General features: G+C 58.3%; 1 pseudogene; it reads left to right on the plus strand.

Moving 5' to 3' along the window:
- The window catches only part of LOC144252754 (sterile alpha motif domain-containing protein 11-like), a 17,834-nt pseudogene extending 3,187 nt beyond the window's left edge, over positions 1-14,647 (plus strand).
- Positions 14,648-16,733: the final 2,086 nt, after the last annotated feature.

Raw genomic sequence — 16,733 nt, forward strand, 5'->3', positions numbered from 1 at the left:
GCTCCCCCATAGAGTTACCCCCAAGAGCCACCCCAGACCTAACCTTCCAGGGTGCTTTCAGCGCATACCAGGGACTGGAAGATCCTGTGCCCAGCTCTGTGCCTCATGTGGCTAAGACTGGCATATAGCCTGGGCTCCTTCCCAGCCAGCCGGTCCTGGCCCCCTTCCAAGTAGCAGTCTTATAGACTCTGTGTCCCCCTCTTCTCTTCCCACAGGTGAGAGGCAGAGAGATGTTTACTCCTAGACTGGGTTCTACTTTCTGTTTGGATGGGAGTATTTCTGCCACAAAAGAGGGGAAGCAGGTGGCTTTGAGAAAATACCCCTTTTCTTTTCATGAGAGTATTTCACCTAAGGCTGAAAGGTGACTGAGGAGAAGGGCAGAGCTTATCTCCAGATGCCTGGCACTGGGCTTTGGCAGGCTGGACAAGGCAGAGCCATGGGCCAAGGGGTGTTGAAAATGATACCAAACCTATGGATTGACAGAGGCCGAGACATAGGTGGGCACTCACCACTGCCGTCTCCCTGCGCTCTGCTGTCACTGGACCCTGTCATCCTGTGGGCTGGCCCTGAAAACCCATTGGCCCCATGCCATGTGCCCTTATATTGCTGGGTCTATTTCACTCACCATGTTACAGAGGGAATCAGGGTATCCTGGGCAGACCCCAGCAGATGTGTGAGGGCAGGTGTGGGGGATACTGTGGCTCCCAGAGCTGGGGGAGGGAGCACTGAGCTGGGCAGAGCCAGGCGTCCGGAGATGATGTGGTGCTGAATCTGAAGAGAAGCGTCCTTGCAAGGACAGGACTCCATGCAGCAGCCCACCTCAAGATCCTGGATGACCTGGGGCAGGGACCCTCCTTGACCCCTTCCTCACTAAGCTCATGGGTGTGGTGAGGATCAACTCTTTCTGGCAATGGGAGGACTGAACAGGAGAGGAAAGTAGATACTCTGAAAGCCCATGTAGCCTCTGAGCCAGCAGCCTCTTAACCAAGTAAGAAAAAACCTCTGTACACTGGAAAATAATCAATGACTTTTTTTCTTTTCCCTGGGGCATCAGGACCTGGAGCCAGGAAGGGTAGAGAAATGCCAGGACTGGGGCCACACACTCATGTCCACCGCTCTGTGCAGAAATGTGTGAGCTGGGTGCAGAGCTCCAAGCTTGAGCATACACAGCACCACACACTTACACATGGTGCAGGGGGGACACTGAGGAGAGAAATGAACCATCAGGGCTGGGGAACAAAGGGTCAGGGCTGTCAGTGCTCTCGGGCAGCCTGTGGCTCCCAGGCCTGCAGATTGCAAGGGACCAGCAGTCTCAGACAGACTTCCCCTGAGCTGGGCTCTTCATGGTGCTAACAAAATAGCAAAGAGGGGCTGGGGCTGCCGCTCAGTGGCAGAGTGTTTTGTGAGGCCCTAGTTTCACCAGCACTGCAAAAGAAAAAGAAAAGTGACTTTGCTTGTTGATATTGCTGTAAGTTTTCAGGACTGACAGAGGAGATGGGATGTCAGCCAGACACGTTGAGAGGGACCTGCTCCCTGACTGCACACCCACCAGGACCAGCCCCATGATCCCTGCCCCAGGCTGTATGCACAATCCCAGAAGACTCTGGGGACACAGGGAAGGAGCTGAGGGTCATAGCTTAGGCATCCCCAGGGCTCCCTGCCACAGGGTGGGCACCCACACTCAGGCTGGGCAGGCAGAACAGCCCACACTCTGCTGTCCTCACAGGCTGTGCCTACAGCAATGAGGCCCCTGGGCCTTGGCCCAGGCCCAGGAGGCTGATGTCTAGCTCAGCCTTAACGTTCTCCTCCTCCTGCCCAGAACCGGGGGCGGCTGGCGGACAAAAGGACAGTGGCCCTGCCCCCTGCACGCTCCCTGAAAAAGGAACAGAACCCCAGCTTTTCTGCCAGTGATGGTGACAGTGATGGAGGTGGCCCAGCCTGTGGACGGCAGCCAGGCTTGAAGCAGGAGGATGATCTGCATGTCCGAATCATGAAGAGAAGGTACTTATTCCAGATCTGGGCCGGGAGGCTCAGGCTCCTATGGAAGGGGACACGAAGACCAGGGGTCTTCTGGAATGCTGCTGTGGGGCGGGGGTGCAGGCAGAGGCTGTCCTCTCTCCTGAACTGGCGCCCTGGCACCTTGTTCTGCCTCAGCCATGCCATGGTCACTTCTGGGTAGAGGTTGGCCAGCAAAGAGACCCAAGGTCCGGTACCCACCTGGGCTGACACCCACAACCTCCCAGAAATTTGTTTCCTGATATGGGCCTCGTCCTGCCAGCACCTAGGGGTGGGGTGTCTGTGAGTAAGGATGGTGGGGGCTGTGGTGCCTGGTGTTCCCCGGGGCTGTTCAGCCTGCTCCTCGTCCTCATCTCTGGGAGGCCAGAGCATCTCAAGCCCTGGGTTTGTTCAGTGGAAGCTGCCACCAGGTTGAACTGGGCATGAGGTGCCACCCTCATGACTGCCCTGGCTTCTGGCTGGTGGGATGTTAAGAGTCAGGCCCACACCCCGCTGCTGTCTCTGTGCCAGTAATGGAGCCACTGACCCTCTTTTCTCTCCCAGTAGAGTCCACACCCACTGGGATGTGAACATCTCCTTCCGAGAGACATCTTGCAGGTAGGAGCCTGGCTTGGGCAGGGGCAGCTGTTGCCATTTCTCCTGGGTCCCACCCACCCTGCTTCCCTCCTCTACCCATGGTCTTTTGTCTTGTCCTCTGTCCCAGTCAGTGTGAGCCAGTGTGGGCCATGCGGTTGCCAGGCTGGTTTGGATGTGTGTCCTTACCTGGCCTGGAAGGTAGGTGGCATGGTGCCCAACTGAGATCAGGAGGCCCATCTCAGCCAAGTGCAGACTTGTGCCAGGCCTCAACAGCATGGGCAGGGTCCTAGACAGCCCACCCGTGGAGACAAAGCATGCTATGACCCTCACCACTGGACTGTCCATTGGAGCCCAACAGCTCTAAGATGAGGCTGTGATTTTCACCTCTCACCCTCCCAGAGACCCACCAGGAGGGAGAATGGTGATGTGTGAGCAGGTTCTTGAAGGATGCATAGGAGTTCACTGGGAAAAGGTGGTCTGCAAAGCTGTGGAGGGATGAAGGATGGGATGGAAGGGAGGAGAATGGGAACATGGCAGGTCTGGCTCAGTGGGATGCTAAAAGGTCTGCACCTTAGCCGCTGGACCAGTTGGGCTTTGTTCTCCAAGCTGAGCCAGCCACAGAAAGTTCCTGAGCAGGGAGTGACCAGATCTGTGTTTTGGAAAGATCCTTCTGGGGACCCTGGAAGGTTGGGGTTTCCTCACATGGATTTGGGTTATGGAAACAGGCTGGGGCCTGTGGATCCAAGACATAGAGGATAAAAAAGAAGCCCCCAGGAGGAGGTCAGGTGTCAGGGACCTAGTTCCTGCTCCCAAGGGGCAGGGGCTGGTTTCTGGTTATTGGGGCCAAGTTTTTCCCCAGGGCTTCGAGGGGAGCACCACAGGAAGGCCTGATGGGGAGCAGTGGGCACCAAGGGCAGGGAAAGCCTCTTGGGACTCAAGCTGTGGGTGCCTGGCCTCCCAGGCCCAGCTGCAGGAAGGCAGCTTGTCCTGGATCTCTGCCAGAGGTGTCATTATTTATGTCTTCAAGAACGTCTGGATCCTGGAGCCAAATTACAATAAAAACAGCTTTAAACTTATTTCCACCTCATTTTGGAGTTGCCAGCTCAACGGATCATTTTTATGAACCGTCATGAACATTGATGACATTTTATGAGCCTTTTACTCTGGACGCTACAGGATAAATTTGCCAGCAAGGCCTGCAGGGAAACCCAATGGCTGTGCCTCCCCTCCGGACCTGCACCTCCTTGCAGTACACCTGGCCTTGGGGTGCGGGGAGGCCCCAGGAGTCCCATGCTGAATTCTTACCAGTACTGGCTGCTGCAGCCTGGCTGTGCCTGGGAAGAAGCAGGCCTGCATTAGTGGAGACCCTGGTCCCACAGAGGATCCAGAGGGGCAAGGATGACTTTCTGGATTTCATTAAAGGGAAGGTTACAGTTCTGGAGAAGAGCACACCCCAGAGGACTAACAGCCCATCATATCCCGTCTGCTAACAGCCCCCAGTGTCTGGACAAGGAGGGCTGTGGACCGCCAGCTGCCTCACACTGGGTCACCAACTGTGTTTGTCCCATCCCGACTGTCTGTCCATCCCCATTGTCTGTCACTCTTCACTGGTCTGTCTGCCTCTTGCATCTGTCTGTCCTCTTCGTCCTTCTGACCAGTCCTGCTGGGGATGCCTGCTGCTGGCTGCAAGAAAAGGCCCAGGGCCCCTCTGCCCTGTGATGCCCCTGCAGCCTGGCTGGCAAGAAGGGCCTTCTAGGTCCCTGACCCTCTAGGGCCCCCAGCTGGTGAAGGCTACGTGAGAGAGTTGGGGTGGGGAGGCCCTCAGGGGGGAGTCGGGTCTCACCCTTCTCCTGGCCTCCTCACAACCCTCCCTGCAGCCTTCCTGACCCTGCCCCAGTCTCCTCCCCACGTGCCACAGCAGCCTGCTGAGGCCTTGCCTGTGTGTAGTGGCCCCACACTGTGAAGACAGGTGCAGAGCTCTCAACTCTCCAGCCTGTGTGTGAGTCTCTTGGCATTTTTTTTTAAATGAACCCAGCATAATTTGTTCAGTGAATAACTGAGTGACCAGAACAGGTTTTCAGGACTGGCCCATCTTGGGACCTAAGGAATGAACCCCCAAGGCAGGGACTTGGGTGTGGAATGCAAGGGCAGGTCCTGTCTAGCCAAGGGTGGCCCCCATCGGCCTGCACCTTGAGAGCCCGGGTAACCCCCAAGTGAGACTGAGCCGATCGCTGTCATTGAGGCTGGTCCCAGATGCAGGTGCTGCTGGGGGTCCAGGCCAGGGCTCACAGGAAATTACTGTGCTCACCTCTCCAGTCCCTGGAAGCAGGAAGTGTCCGGTGCACTGTGGGGAGCAGCTCCATGGCAGCTGCAGCCCTGTACCCGGCCAGCCCAGGCCCCTTCCCCATGCTGAGGACAGCAGTTCTGTCCAACATCCCACATCAGTGAGGATGATGGGGGATGAGCCTCGTGAGAATAATCCCATAAAGTACTTACTCCCCACCTGCCTCCCGCCTTCATGGGATGGGGGAGAACCTACATCTGGGTCTCTTAGGGGCTCTGGGGCCGCCCCGGGGTATCTGGTGCTGAAACTGATCTGCTTAGGGCCTGGCCTGGATTAGCCTGGCTCCTGCCAGCCCAGGCTGGGGGCTGGGGGCTATTTAATAAGGTTCAGGATCGGTTCCTAGGTCACTGTGAGGAGGCTCTGCTAGTGTCAGTGCTGCTGAAGAGGCTGCTCCACCACAGGTGGGCCGGGAGGGCACTGCTGGGGGCACTGGGCTTCCCTGCCCCTGCTCTGGCTGGCCTTGACTTCCTGTCCCCTCCTTCTCTGTTGATGATGGGGTTGCTCACATAACCCCAGGGTGCCCCACTTTCTCCTCCCTCTTCTCTCTGGGGCTGTGGGTGAGGGCTCAGCAGGAGGGAGAAGGGACAAAGAATCACATGCAGGGTGATTCCAAGGCCAGGCCTGGGTGCACCCTGGGTGCACCCTGGGGATCACAGGTGTCCTGAGCCTGCTAGGGCAGATCTTTTTATCTACGGGACTTTGGTCTGAACCTCAGTTTCCTGATTTGGAGAAATGAGGGCCCCAAGAGGGTGTTGCAAGTTTTAACCAAAGTGGCATGTGCCAGGTGCTTGCTTCAGAGCTGGCAGCACATGGGTGACAGTGTGCCCTCTATATGTCTGTCCTGTGAGACAGCAGGCCATCCTGTCCTCCCTCTGAGGCAGGGAGCTGAGCACAGCACTGCCTCTCTGGAGAGAGGAAGGTGGGAGGGGCTGCTCTGGCTCTGCACAGACCAGCTGGGTGATGGAGTGGGGTCCAGGTGCCACGTCTCTGCTTTCTCTTGGCCTGCCTGCTGAGTGTGCGTAGTTGTGGCATCCCAAGCCCACAGAGGTAAGCACACACATCACCACGCTCAGTGCAAGCTGTCCTCAGCCCCAAGCACCCTTGTACTCATGCTCATCAGGTGGCACTGCCAAGGCTCATGGCTCCATCCTCTGTCTTGCTCTGCTGCAGCCAGGACAGTGACCTTCCCACACTCATATCCAGTGTGCACCGAAGCCGCCACCTCGTTATGCCCGAGCACCAGAGCCGCTGTGAATTCCAGAGAGGCAGTGTGGAGGTTGGCTTGGGACCCACAGGTGAGGAGGCCCCTGGGTCCTGAGGGCGATGATGGGGCTGCCAGGGCCACAGCACCTCTGCTTAGGGACAGCCACCCTCCCTGTGTCTGTTCAGCAGCTCTGGATGCCTTGGCGGGCAGCCAGGGAGGCCAGCAGAGGAGGCGGGAGGTGTGAGGCCAGCTGTCCCCTGGGGCTCCATGTGATGGTAATTGTGTTAATCCCAGCCAGTTAGGCAGACTGGCGGCCCAGGGCGGCTCCAGTGTGGCTGCTGCTGGGGTGGGCTTGGAGTTTCGAGGCCGACCACCCCCTCCTCACAAGACAGGCACAGGCAAAGACCTTCCAGAGCTCACCTCCCACCAATGCCCACCTCCCACCAAACTCACAGGGCATGTCGGCCTGGTCCTGCTTCTCAGGGGTCCTGGGAGGGAAAGGGCCCATCCCCTGCAGCCTGGACCGCTTCAGGTAGGCCAAGAGGGTGCTGGCCCAGGAGCTTCCAGGGCCACCAAGGAGATCTGGTTCCTGGAGGCAACAGGAACTCAGAGGGAGAGAACATCTTGGGGACCCAGGCAGTCTCCCACGGAGCAGTTCATGAGGGGTTGCAAGATGCCACCGCTGAGAGTGGGCACAACTTGACCTCAGGGGCCTTGTCACATGGACCCTGGACAGGGTTGTTTCTGACAATGGCTACTGCTCTGGGAAAGCAGGGTGGGCATCACCCACCACCCTGGACACTCCCAACAGAGCCCCCATGATCCCAGAAGGCCCTTGTGGATAGGGGTGGGGGTTGCTTCTGGAGCTGCTTTGGAGGTGGCTGATAAAATCTAATTGCCCCATCGATCGGGTGGAGCAGAGGGAGCCCCTCAGTGATTGAGATGTTCTGAGGCAGAAGGCCCTCTCCTGCCTATGTACAACCTCCTCAGGTACACAGACCTGCATGTGCCCTGTGTGTCTCCTTCAGGGCTTGCTCACCCTGCCAGGTAGCCCTCCGCACTCTACAGTGAGTGCAGGTCACATGCTGTGCATAGCAGCCAGGATGCTGTGTGTGTGTGTGTGTGTGTGTGCGCGTGCGCGCGTGCACGCGCGTGCACCTGCCAGGTCTGCAGCTCCCCATGGGATTCCTCTGGGCCCTGAAGTGGTCTTTACCTGTCACCATGTCTACTTCATTCCTGTGGCCCAAGGGGGTGTCCTTCGAGCCACAGCTTCCTGGGCTCTGGACAGGAAGGATCCCAGAGGACTGAGGAGCTCAGCACAGGTCTTGTGACTTTAAGGTCCACCCCTGGTACGTGTGTCTGCCTCCTGTCACTGCCTACATCAGGTGTGACTCTGAGCTTATGCATCTCCTCAAGGCAGCTACAAGACTGGGTCTCACTGCGGGGCACTCCAACCCCAGTATCACCTCCCCCAAGCTGTGACTCTCAAGCTCCCCAGGAGCAGAGAAGCCCAGCAAGGAGGCGGGAGTTGCCACTGTTGAAACAGGGAACAGACTGCAGAGGTTACCCTTGCTGACCCCTGAGCATGTACAGGGAGCAGGAGATGGGCAGCAGGTGTAGAGAGAGGCTGCAAGACCCACTCCCTGCCTGGTGCGCTCGGGGTGCCCTCCTGCTTGCTGGACTCTGACACGCAGCTTGTGATGCCCATGTGCACCTGAGTGCCCTCCATCTGTCCTACAGGGTCTGTCTAACCTGACCCCTCATGCAGGCAGTGGGGACTGCCCCCTGTCTTTGGGGCAGGGCCTGGGGCCAGCCAGCTAGACCAGTGGCAGTGAGGTGGCTGAGATCAATAAGTTATTAGCACCATTCTGTCAGCTGTAATGTGGAGATTGATCAGTGCTCTGGCTGCCGCCGCACTTCCCTAGCCTGATAAAAATGACAGATTAAAGGAATAAGAAAAAGGAATTAGGCTCCTGAGCTGACAGCAGGGCTTCCTGGGGGCACAGGTTGGGGACCCCCAAGTACCAAGGTGTCATGAAAGGCTTGAGTTACACAAGGAGCAGCCCTCATCCCCGCCACCCTGGGTCTTCAGAGGCAATAGGGTCTGACCTGGAGGCCAGGATGATGACCTGCTATCAGCAGGGCCCCCTGATGTCAGGGTCCTCAGGAGGAAGCAGAGCTTGGGGGTGCAGGGACAGGTTAGGAGACAGACCTATAGATGTGTGTGGCTTTTATTTTCATTTCATTTTTATGGTACTGGGGATGGAACCCAGGGCTTCTTACATGTGAGGCAAGCACTCTACCAACTGAGCTACATCCCCAGCCCTGTGTGCAGCTTTTGATGTGGAGATGTGATCTCTAGAGGGGATAGTATAGGAATAGGCAGACCAGGAGCCAGGCACCTAGGGTCTGTGTAGGGCAGGTCAGCTGTCCAGGGGTGACCCTTGGAGCGCAGAGCCTGGCTGGGCAGGTATGTGCTTGCCAAGGCTGAGTGCAGGAAAGAGGAGGGTCTGGGCTTTTGGTGCAGAGAGGAGGGCTCCCCTGAGCACACCCCTGGTGTGGGGAGTGACATGTGCCTTCCTGACTGACTCTCTTCCCCAGCATCTGCACAGCCCACCCCAGCCCTGCTCAGAAAGGGAAGGTAGTTCTGTTCTCCAGGAGAAGCTGAGGTGGGCTCATGAGCACACATGGGAATGGACTGGCTGGTCAGGGGCAGCCAGAGGCCCGTGGGGACACAGTCACAGTCACGTGTCACACCCATCACTTCTATTCAAATGCAGCCTGGGGCCCAGGGTCAGGGCTGCCCTGTTTCCTTGCCTTGCTCCATACCTGTCATGATATCCTCCAGCCAGCTGGGCTCACCAGGTGGAAGCCTGGGACCCAGGGCTGGCAAGGCCTTGCCCACCAGCACCAAGGATGCTCCTGAGTGGAGGGGACTGGGGCTCACTAGACTGAGCTGGGGCAGGGGTGGGTCTTCCCCACCTGGTCTTCCCTGCCTCCTCCTCCAGTCCCTGAGACTGGGTGTGGCTCACTCCACCCTCTGCAGGTGGCTTGCGAGGCAAGAGACTGGGCTGCTCCCCGCACTTCACCAGTGACTGCTCTTCAGAGAAGAAGGCCCGAAGCGAATCGAGTGTGAGTCTGAGTACCCTCGAGGTGGGAGCCCAACCCAGGGAGGAGGGACAGGTCACTGGAGGAGGAAGCAGTAACTGAGTGCTTGGAAGTGTTGTTAGACCTTCCAAAAAGGGCAGGTGTGCACAGAGGAGGGACTTGGGTTTCGTAGCAGGGGTGGAAGGTCTTAGGCTTAGGGTGAGGTGTGCCTTCCCTACTTGCCTCTCCGCCTGGGTAGTATTTCAAGGAAAATCCCCTCCCTATGTGCTACCCCAACGCAGAGACTCTGCTGCTGCCAGAGCTGCAACCCAGCATGGCGCCTGAGGACCACTACCACCGGCTGGTTTCCGCTCTCAGTGAGGCTGGCAGCTTCGAGGAACCACAGCGTCTCTACCACCTGGGCCTCCCCAGCCATGGTATGTGACCTCCCCACCTGCCCCCATACCTGTGTACACTCTCAGTTGCCCCTCCACCCCAGAAGAGGGTGTTGGCTGCTGACATCAAGACCAGGATTGGATCTGTCAGTGACCCCCAGCCCTTTGTGGGTAGGCGATGAGGCCTGGCTGCCCCAGGTCTTGTTCCAAGTCCCCACTTTTCATCACATTCTCAGGATCCCCTCCAGGCATGCACACAGGTTACTCAGGGGTGAGCCCAGGTGAGAGGAAGGGGTAGGGGCTTGAGTAAGCCTACCTGCCCCCTATCCAGGAGACCCTGTGGTCTGTACCCATTCTCCTGACTCCCACAGCAGTTGGTGCACAAATTTAAGTCAGTGGACGCTGACCTGTGGTCACATTCAAATAGTGCCAGATCTTTGTCCTGCATGGGGGGCAAGCCTTCCAGAAAGACAGGACTAAGAGGCAGCTGTGTTTGGCCACCATGGCCTCCTGGATGCCAAGAGAGGCCCAGCTAGAGGTTGGGATGAGGCTCTTGCCCCTCTCCACTCACTGGGTCTGCTCTGTCCCTTGTGGTCATAGCCCAGGGAGCAGTCAGATACCTGTCCAGCTGCACTCTAGCCTCACAGGCTAGTCTCCTGCTAGGTGAACTTGGCTTTTATGGTAGGAGGTGGATGGGGTGCCGTGAAGGGGCAGGATTTCCTCTCCTTGCACAAGGCACCAAGAGTCTGAATAATTCACCAAATGTTAATAATTTAAAAATCTTCCCTTTTAATTGCTTTGCCTGCTCTGCCTGGGGCCCGCTCTGCAGGCCTATGTGGGGGAGGGAGCGTGGTTGCGGCCGCCAGGGAGCTGCTGTTAATCACGGTGCGCCAGCCTAGGAGCGGGCTGCAAATAGCTGTGACCGCGGGCTGGAGGGCGGGGGTGCAGGCCCCGCTGGGATCGACGCGGGCAGCTGAGCCGGCTAGGCTCTGCGGGCTGGCACCCAGCCCAGGGCAGACCCACCTCCGCTTTTCGGGTAATTAATTTATAAACAGAGGCCGCGGCTCAGTGGCAAAGGTATGCAAAGGGGGGTGGTGGGGACTCGAAGGCCCGGCCCTGGGCAGGAGCACAGTGCATCAAACCACTGCACGTCGCCGCGTCCAGAGATTGTGGCCGGTGTGCCTGCAAGGATGCGTATGCATGGGCCTGGTGTGGTCTTGCTGGATGCTGACTGTATGCAACCACTGCTGGATGACCGATGTGAATGGATGTTGGTGTATGCTGGTGTGGCGGTGTGGCCACGTGTACAGGTTCAGTTTCCTGCCTCCCATCTAGGAGACGGTCACCTGGTGGAGTCTGGAGACCCACTCCTAGACTTGTCACAGTGACCTCCAGGAACTGGTCTATGCTCTCATGGATCTGTGCACAGTCCCTCCCCTCAAGGCTCCAGCCTCAGGTTCCACAGCCTTGCGTACCAGCACTGGGCTTTCCTCCCACCTCACATTCCTTTCAGGTCCTCCTGCAAACCTGTCTCCCCTGCCCTGGGGCTGCTCCTCTGGCCCCAGTGACTGACATCAGGCCTGACACACAGCAGGGATGGTGTGGAAGTGGGCCCCTGGTTCCCTTTCTCCTGGGCTCCCCTGGGCCAGTGTCCTGTGCTCACTAGGATGAGGGGAGAAGTCCAGGGAAGGCTGGGCCTCAGGGTCGCTGCTGTTGCCCATCCCCTACCCCCCCACCCCCAGATCTCCTGAGGGTCCGGCAGGAGGTAGCAGCTGCAGCTTCGAGGAGTCCCAGTGGCCTGGAAGTTCACCTGCCCTCATCCACAGCAGGTCAGCACCAGAAGCAGGGTCTGGCTCAGCACCGGGAGAACACTGCTCCAGCTCCAGCTGTTGCCCGGTCCTTCTCAGAGAGGTACTGGGGCTTGGTATCTGACTTCTGCAGGCCCCATAGCCTGCACCTTCCACCCACTTACTCCTCCCTGATTGCAGCTGCACAGTCATGTGGGTATTGCCTGCTTTGGGTTTAGGGTCTGTTGGGCAAAAAGTTCCTGCAGCTGGCTGAGCTGGGTAGAGGCCCAGGAAAACATTTCCGGGGCAGTATGTACCTGGGTGCCAAGAACCCTGGGCAGGAATGTGAAGGGTCACTCTTGTTTCTTTGTTGAGCAACTGGGATCCAGCAAAATCCAGGTGCCCCTGGAACACTGAGGGGGGATGAGGTTGGGGAAGCAGAAGGCAGAGCGGCTGGAAGTCTGGAAACCCAGCCCAAAGTAAGTCGGGAGGGGTCGGCCAGAGGACTAGAACTGGGGGAGGAGGGAAGCCCGCTTCGCCAGTTCAGACACACTAGCGGTCTGGGGAGACGGCCTCCCGGGCGGGCGGGGACAGGGGGAGACCTGTAGAGAGCAGGGAGGCTCTCAGGGATGCCCCCCCCCCCCCCCGCAGCGGCCGTCTCCAGTCGGGCGCACCCCCTGCCCTCCACCGCGGAGCTCGGCGTCTGCAGCTGCCGCTGCCTTAGGATTGCGGCTAATTACGTTTCGTGCCCCCGGCAGCGCTGGGCCCGCTACGGGGAGGGGGTGGGGAGGAGGGCCCCCGCGGTAATTACCGCTGCAGTCACCATGGCCCTCCGGGTTAGCGCCTCCTCCGAGATTAATTGGCGCCGCCAGGGGGCAATAGCGGGGGCAGCGCTCGACCTAGAGCCATAAGGAGCGGCACATCGACCGCCCGCAGGGCCAGCAATTAGCGGCGACCGGAATGCGCTTGGAGGCGGTTAGGGGAATCCGGGGCGCGGAGGGGGCCGGGCAAGCCACGCACGCCCCTCAGTCCTGCCTTTCGCAGGGAGCTGTCGCAGCCGCCCCCTTTGCTGTCGCCCCAGAATGCCCCCCACATCGCCCTGGGCTCCCATTTCAGGCCCCCTTTCTTGGGGGTTCCATAGGCTCTGTGCCAGACTCCAGGTAAGGAATCGGCAGGTGTGCACGTCTTTTATGTCCTATGGGCACGCTCATTGAAACTGGTCCTGTAAGGTCGCCCATTAATGTCGAGGATGGACCAAGGTGGTGCAGAGGGCCAATTCATCAGGCCAGCACCATTTGACCACTTGGCCCTGGTCTGTCCCTTTTCCCCAGGGTACAGCTTCCTGCCCCCCGCCCAGGCGGAGATGCTCGCCCGGCAGCAGGAGCTCCTGCGTAAACAGAACTTGGCCCGGTAGGTGCGGCCAAAGCCGGGAGGGGAGGTGGGTGGCACTAGCCCTCAAGCTGATCCTACTACTCCTGGCCTAGGCTAGAGATATCCGCGGAGCTGCTTCGCCAGAAAGAGCTGGAGAACACACACCGGCCACAGCTGCTGGCACCTGAAGCGGCCCTGCGTGTCCCAGACAGTACAGAGGAGCTGCAGAGGCTCGGGGCCATGCTGGTACTGAAACATAGCTCCGCGCCGCTTCGCCTTCACAGGGTGTCTCTGGTCCGAAGCCTCCAACCTCACCCCGGGAGCCTGCTGGCAGAGCACCGCGGAAGGGGGGGCCCTAGTTCTGCCTCAGTTCGGCCCAGCGAATCCAAGGAGACAACAGCATCTGGGCTCTGGGCTCAAGATGTCTCAGAAGAGCCCCCAAGGACTCAGATGGAGAGGACCTGGAGATAGCACCCACAGGGGGCCGGGGCTCCACCCCAGGTCAAGCCCTAGGAGGAACCAGCACTGAGGGAAAGGGGCTTCTTTCAGGTTCCACCCTGCCCCCTCCTCTGTCCCTGGGCTTCCCCTACTCCGTCAGCCCATACTTCCACACAGGTGGGTGTGGAGACCCAGGCCAGCCACCCTTGGAGGTCTTGCACGGGGAGGGGGTGCAAGGCTTCCACAGTCGAAAAATCTTAAGTCATGGATTGCATGTCTCTAAGCAACTAAGGCAAGCAAAGGTCAGCAGACCGGTGGGGTATGGGATGGGAGGAACAAAGCCCTAGTGACACCCACTCACACCTAGGCACCATGGGGTGACTCTTCGCTGATGGGGAGGTGGCCACATCCCCTGAGGACGTCAGCAAGTGGACTGTGGATGATGTCTGCAGCTTCATTGGGGGCTTGTCTGGCTGTGGGGAGTATGCTCTGGTGAGGCAGAGCTGACCTGGGTGTGCAGCGGGCCTGTCACTTGCCCTCCTCTCCCTTCCCTACACCCCTCAGCCCCACCTGCTCCTGCCTCATGCTAGCCCCTGCCCAAAGCAAAAGGGGATTCCTTCATTTGACCACTCCCTGAAAGCTACACAGCCTGCTTACTCTCCCTGGCTGCTCTCTGGGCCTTTGCTGTGTGGGACTGATAAGCCTGACCCTATCCCTGTTCTAGGTATTCAGAGAACAAGAAATTGATGGGGAGACCTTGCCCCTGCTGACAGAGGAGCACCTGCTGACGACTATGGGGCTGAAGCTGGGGCCCGCCCTCAAGATCCGGGCCCAGGTAAGCATGGACAGTGGGCAGAGGGCATAAAGGCTCTTTGAAATCACCCAATGTCCTTGGCAGGCACCCATCCAGGCTTTTCTTTATAGGTGGCCAAGCGCCTGGGCCGAGTTTTCTACATGGCCAGCTTCCCTGTGGCTCTGCCTCTGCAGCCGCCAACCCTGCAGGCTCCTGAATAGGAGCTTACCTCCAGAGAGCAGCCCCTGTCCCCACCAACAGCCAACTCCCCCTATGGGGGGAGCCACCCACCCACTAGCCAAGCCTCACCCAAGCCAGAGAATGGAACAGCAGCAATACTCCCAGGGGCCCCAGATGCCACCCAGTCTCTGTGTTGAGTTGGCCAGCAGGCTGCCCACAGTCCCAGCACAGGATGCAGTGGTACCTCCCCCACAGCTTTCTCCCTTTCAGTTTTGGATGCAGAAACACCAAGAATTTTTAAAAGGAAAAAATGTGACTTAAAAGGACTGAATGAGTTTTCAAAAACTTTCTGGGGGTGAATGCAGAGGTCCACAGACAAACCAAAGACAAAGGAGTAGAGGAACCAGGGAGCCACCTCTGTGGAGCAGGCTGCTGTGACCTGGCAGCAGAACCAGCCTCCTGCATAGGGCTGGCTCTTGCTGCCCAGGTCAGCACAGCTCTTGGTTCATCTGGTCTGTCGTGCTGTGACAATAAAGGCCTGTCCACTGTCTACTGCCCTCCTGCTGCACAGACACTGGCCTCAGGGCCTTTGGGGTACTGCAGGAGACCCTTAGTCCTCCTCCGAGAGCTGCAGATCCTCTAGCTCATCCTGGGGCCCCTGGGCCAGCTGCCACAGCTCACCAGGGTCCAGCTCCGCCTCTGTGACTGTGCCTTCATCTGCAGGGAGAGAAAAGGCTACATAAATTCTGCTTATCGGGAGGAAGCCAGTCTTGGAGGTTAATCATCACTAATTAATCACAGCATTAATTAATTTATTGCTGCACTATAAGCTGGCTGCTAGAGCCCATGAGAACAGAGCAGCTGGCTGGGCACCCCAGGGAGGAGTCGGCCAGGCTTGGGGCTGCCCTCCCATGGCTCTGTTGCCAGATGGGATTAAGGACCAGATCCCTTGCCCCAAGAACCACTCACCTTCTGAGTCTGCTATCCTCCTCATCCTGGTGGTCCTTATCATCTTCTTCCGCCCTGAGACCCTGCCGAGTTCTCAGGGACCCATGTGTTTCTGTGAACCCAGAAGAGTCCATGATGAGCCCCCCCCACCCAGCGACCACCAGCAGAGGTTCACAGGAGGGTAAGCCACAAGCTAGAGGACCACCCTTCTCTCCACTTGCAGGTGGAAGACCAAACAGAATAGTTAGAAGTAGGCATGCTTAGCAATCAGCACAGAAAACACTGAGGTGGGGACCCCTCTGGCTGTGAGGTCCCACATCCATCCACACCCTCCCCATCTCCAGGAGCACATGCTTCAGCAGGGGCAGCCCCCACCTCTCTTCCAAAAGTCTGTGGTCTCCTCATCCTCAGTACTGTCCAGGTCAAAGAGGTCTTTAAATTCCTTCCTGTCCTCATCCTACCTGTCCTCTATCTTCTGCCGTTTGATCTCTGGGAAGTTCAGATTTTCTAGCTGGAATAATCAGAACCAGAGGAGTAGGTAGGCATGGGCAGGGGGTTCAGAGAGGCCAACACTATTTCCCTCAGAAGCCTCCAGCATCCCTCAGGAGCACCCTGCTTGGCCACTTGCTACTTGACAACCTTTCTGCTCCCACATCCGTATCATCCCTCCCAGGACAGCCAGCACCTTGGTGGCATGCTACTCCAAGTAGTAGTCTCTCAAGTCACCCCAACTCATAGCCACAGCCATGCCCAGGGTCAAAATCTAAAGCCCTTCTTGCCTCTTCTACCTGCCTTCCTGGGGTCCACAGGCTGGCCTGTGTGACAAGTATGTGTAGCCACTCCATTCCCTCCAAGACCCCTACCCTTGGGAGATGCCTGGCTGTGACAACTCCTGACACCACCCCATAGGATCACCACCTCCTCAAACAGCCATAGTCCTCCGATGCCCCACCCACACCACCACCAAGACCCCATCAAATCTCTGCCTGGTCCTAAAAGTCATGCCAATGTGCAAGATCTGAATCTAGCTGACCCACCCGCTCCCTTGGCACCCCAGATGTACCCGCTCTTTGCCACTGATCTCCAGCTGTATCTCGCGGTCCCTCAGCTTCCGCCAGTGGCTATAGTACCTGGTGAGTGGGGTCCCCTCTTCTCGGGCCTGCTTCTCCCAAGCATCCTAGGGGTGGGGCAGTTCAGAGTCATGTCCCACTATGGGAAAACCTCAAACCCAGCCATTCCCTGACAAGTGCCCTCAAGCAGCACCACCCCCACTTCAGATACCAGTTCCCTACTGACCACTGCAAGCTGGTCAGAGACACCAAAAGAGACCCTCTGGCGGTGACTGTGGATGTGCTCTGCATTCTCCTGCACCTTTTCCAACAAGTGGCGCATCTGCTGGCAGTAGTTGGCCACCTTGCACTCCCGGAGGAAGGACTTGAACTGCAGAAGTGGGGGGCAATCAACCCAGCAGGCAGACAGGAAGTCCAGGGCCCATCAAAACCTCATGGCAACTCCAGGGAGGTCCAGAGCCCAAGTGCACACAAGTGGGCAGTGGGCCACAGATGAAATCAGGCTGCTCTCCAGCCTGCCCATC

The sequence above is a fragment of the Urocitellus parryii genome, unplaced genomic scaffold (assembly GCF_045843805.1).
Source record: "Urocitellus parryii isolate mUroPar1 unplaced genomic scaffold, mUroPar1.hap1 Scaffold_562, whole genome shotgun sequence".
Classification (NCBI taxonomy): domain Eukaryota; kingdom Metazoa; phylum Chordata; class Mammalia; order Rodentia; family Sciuridae; genus Urocitellus; species Urocitellus parryii.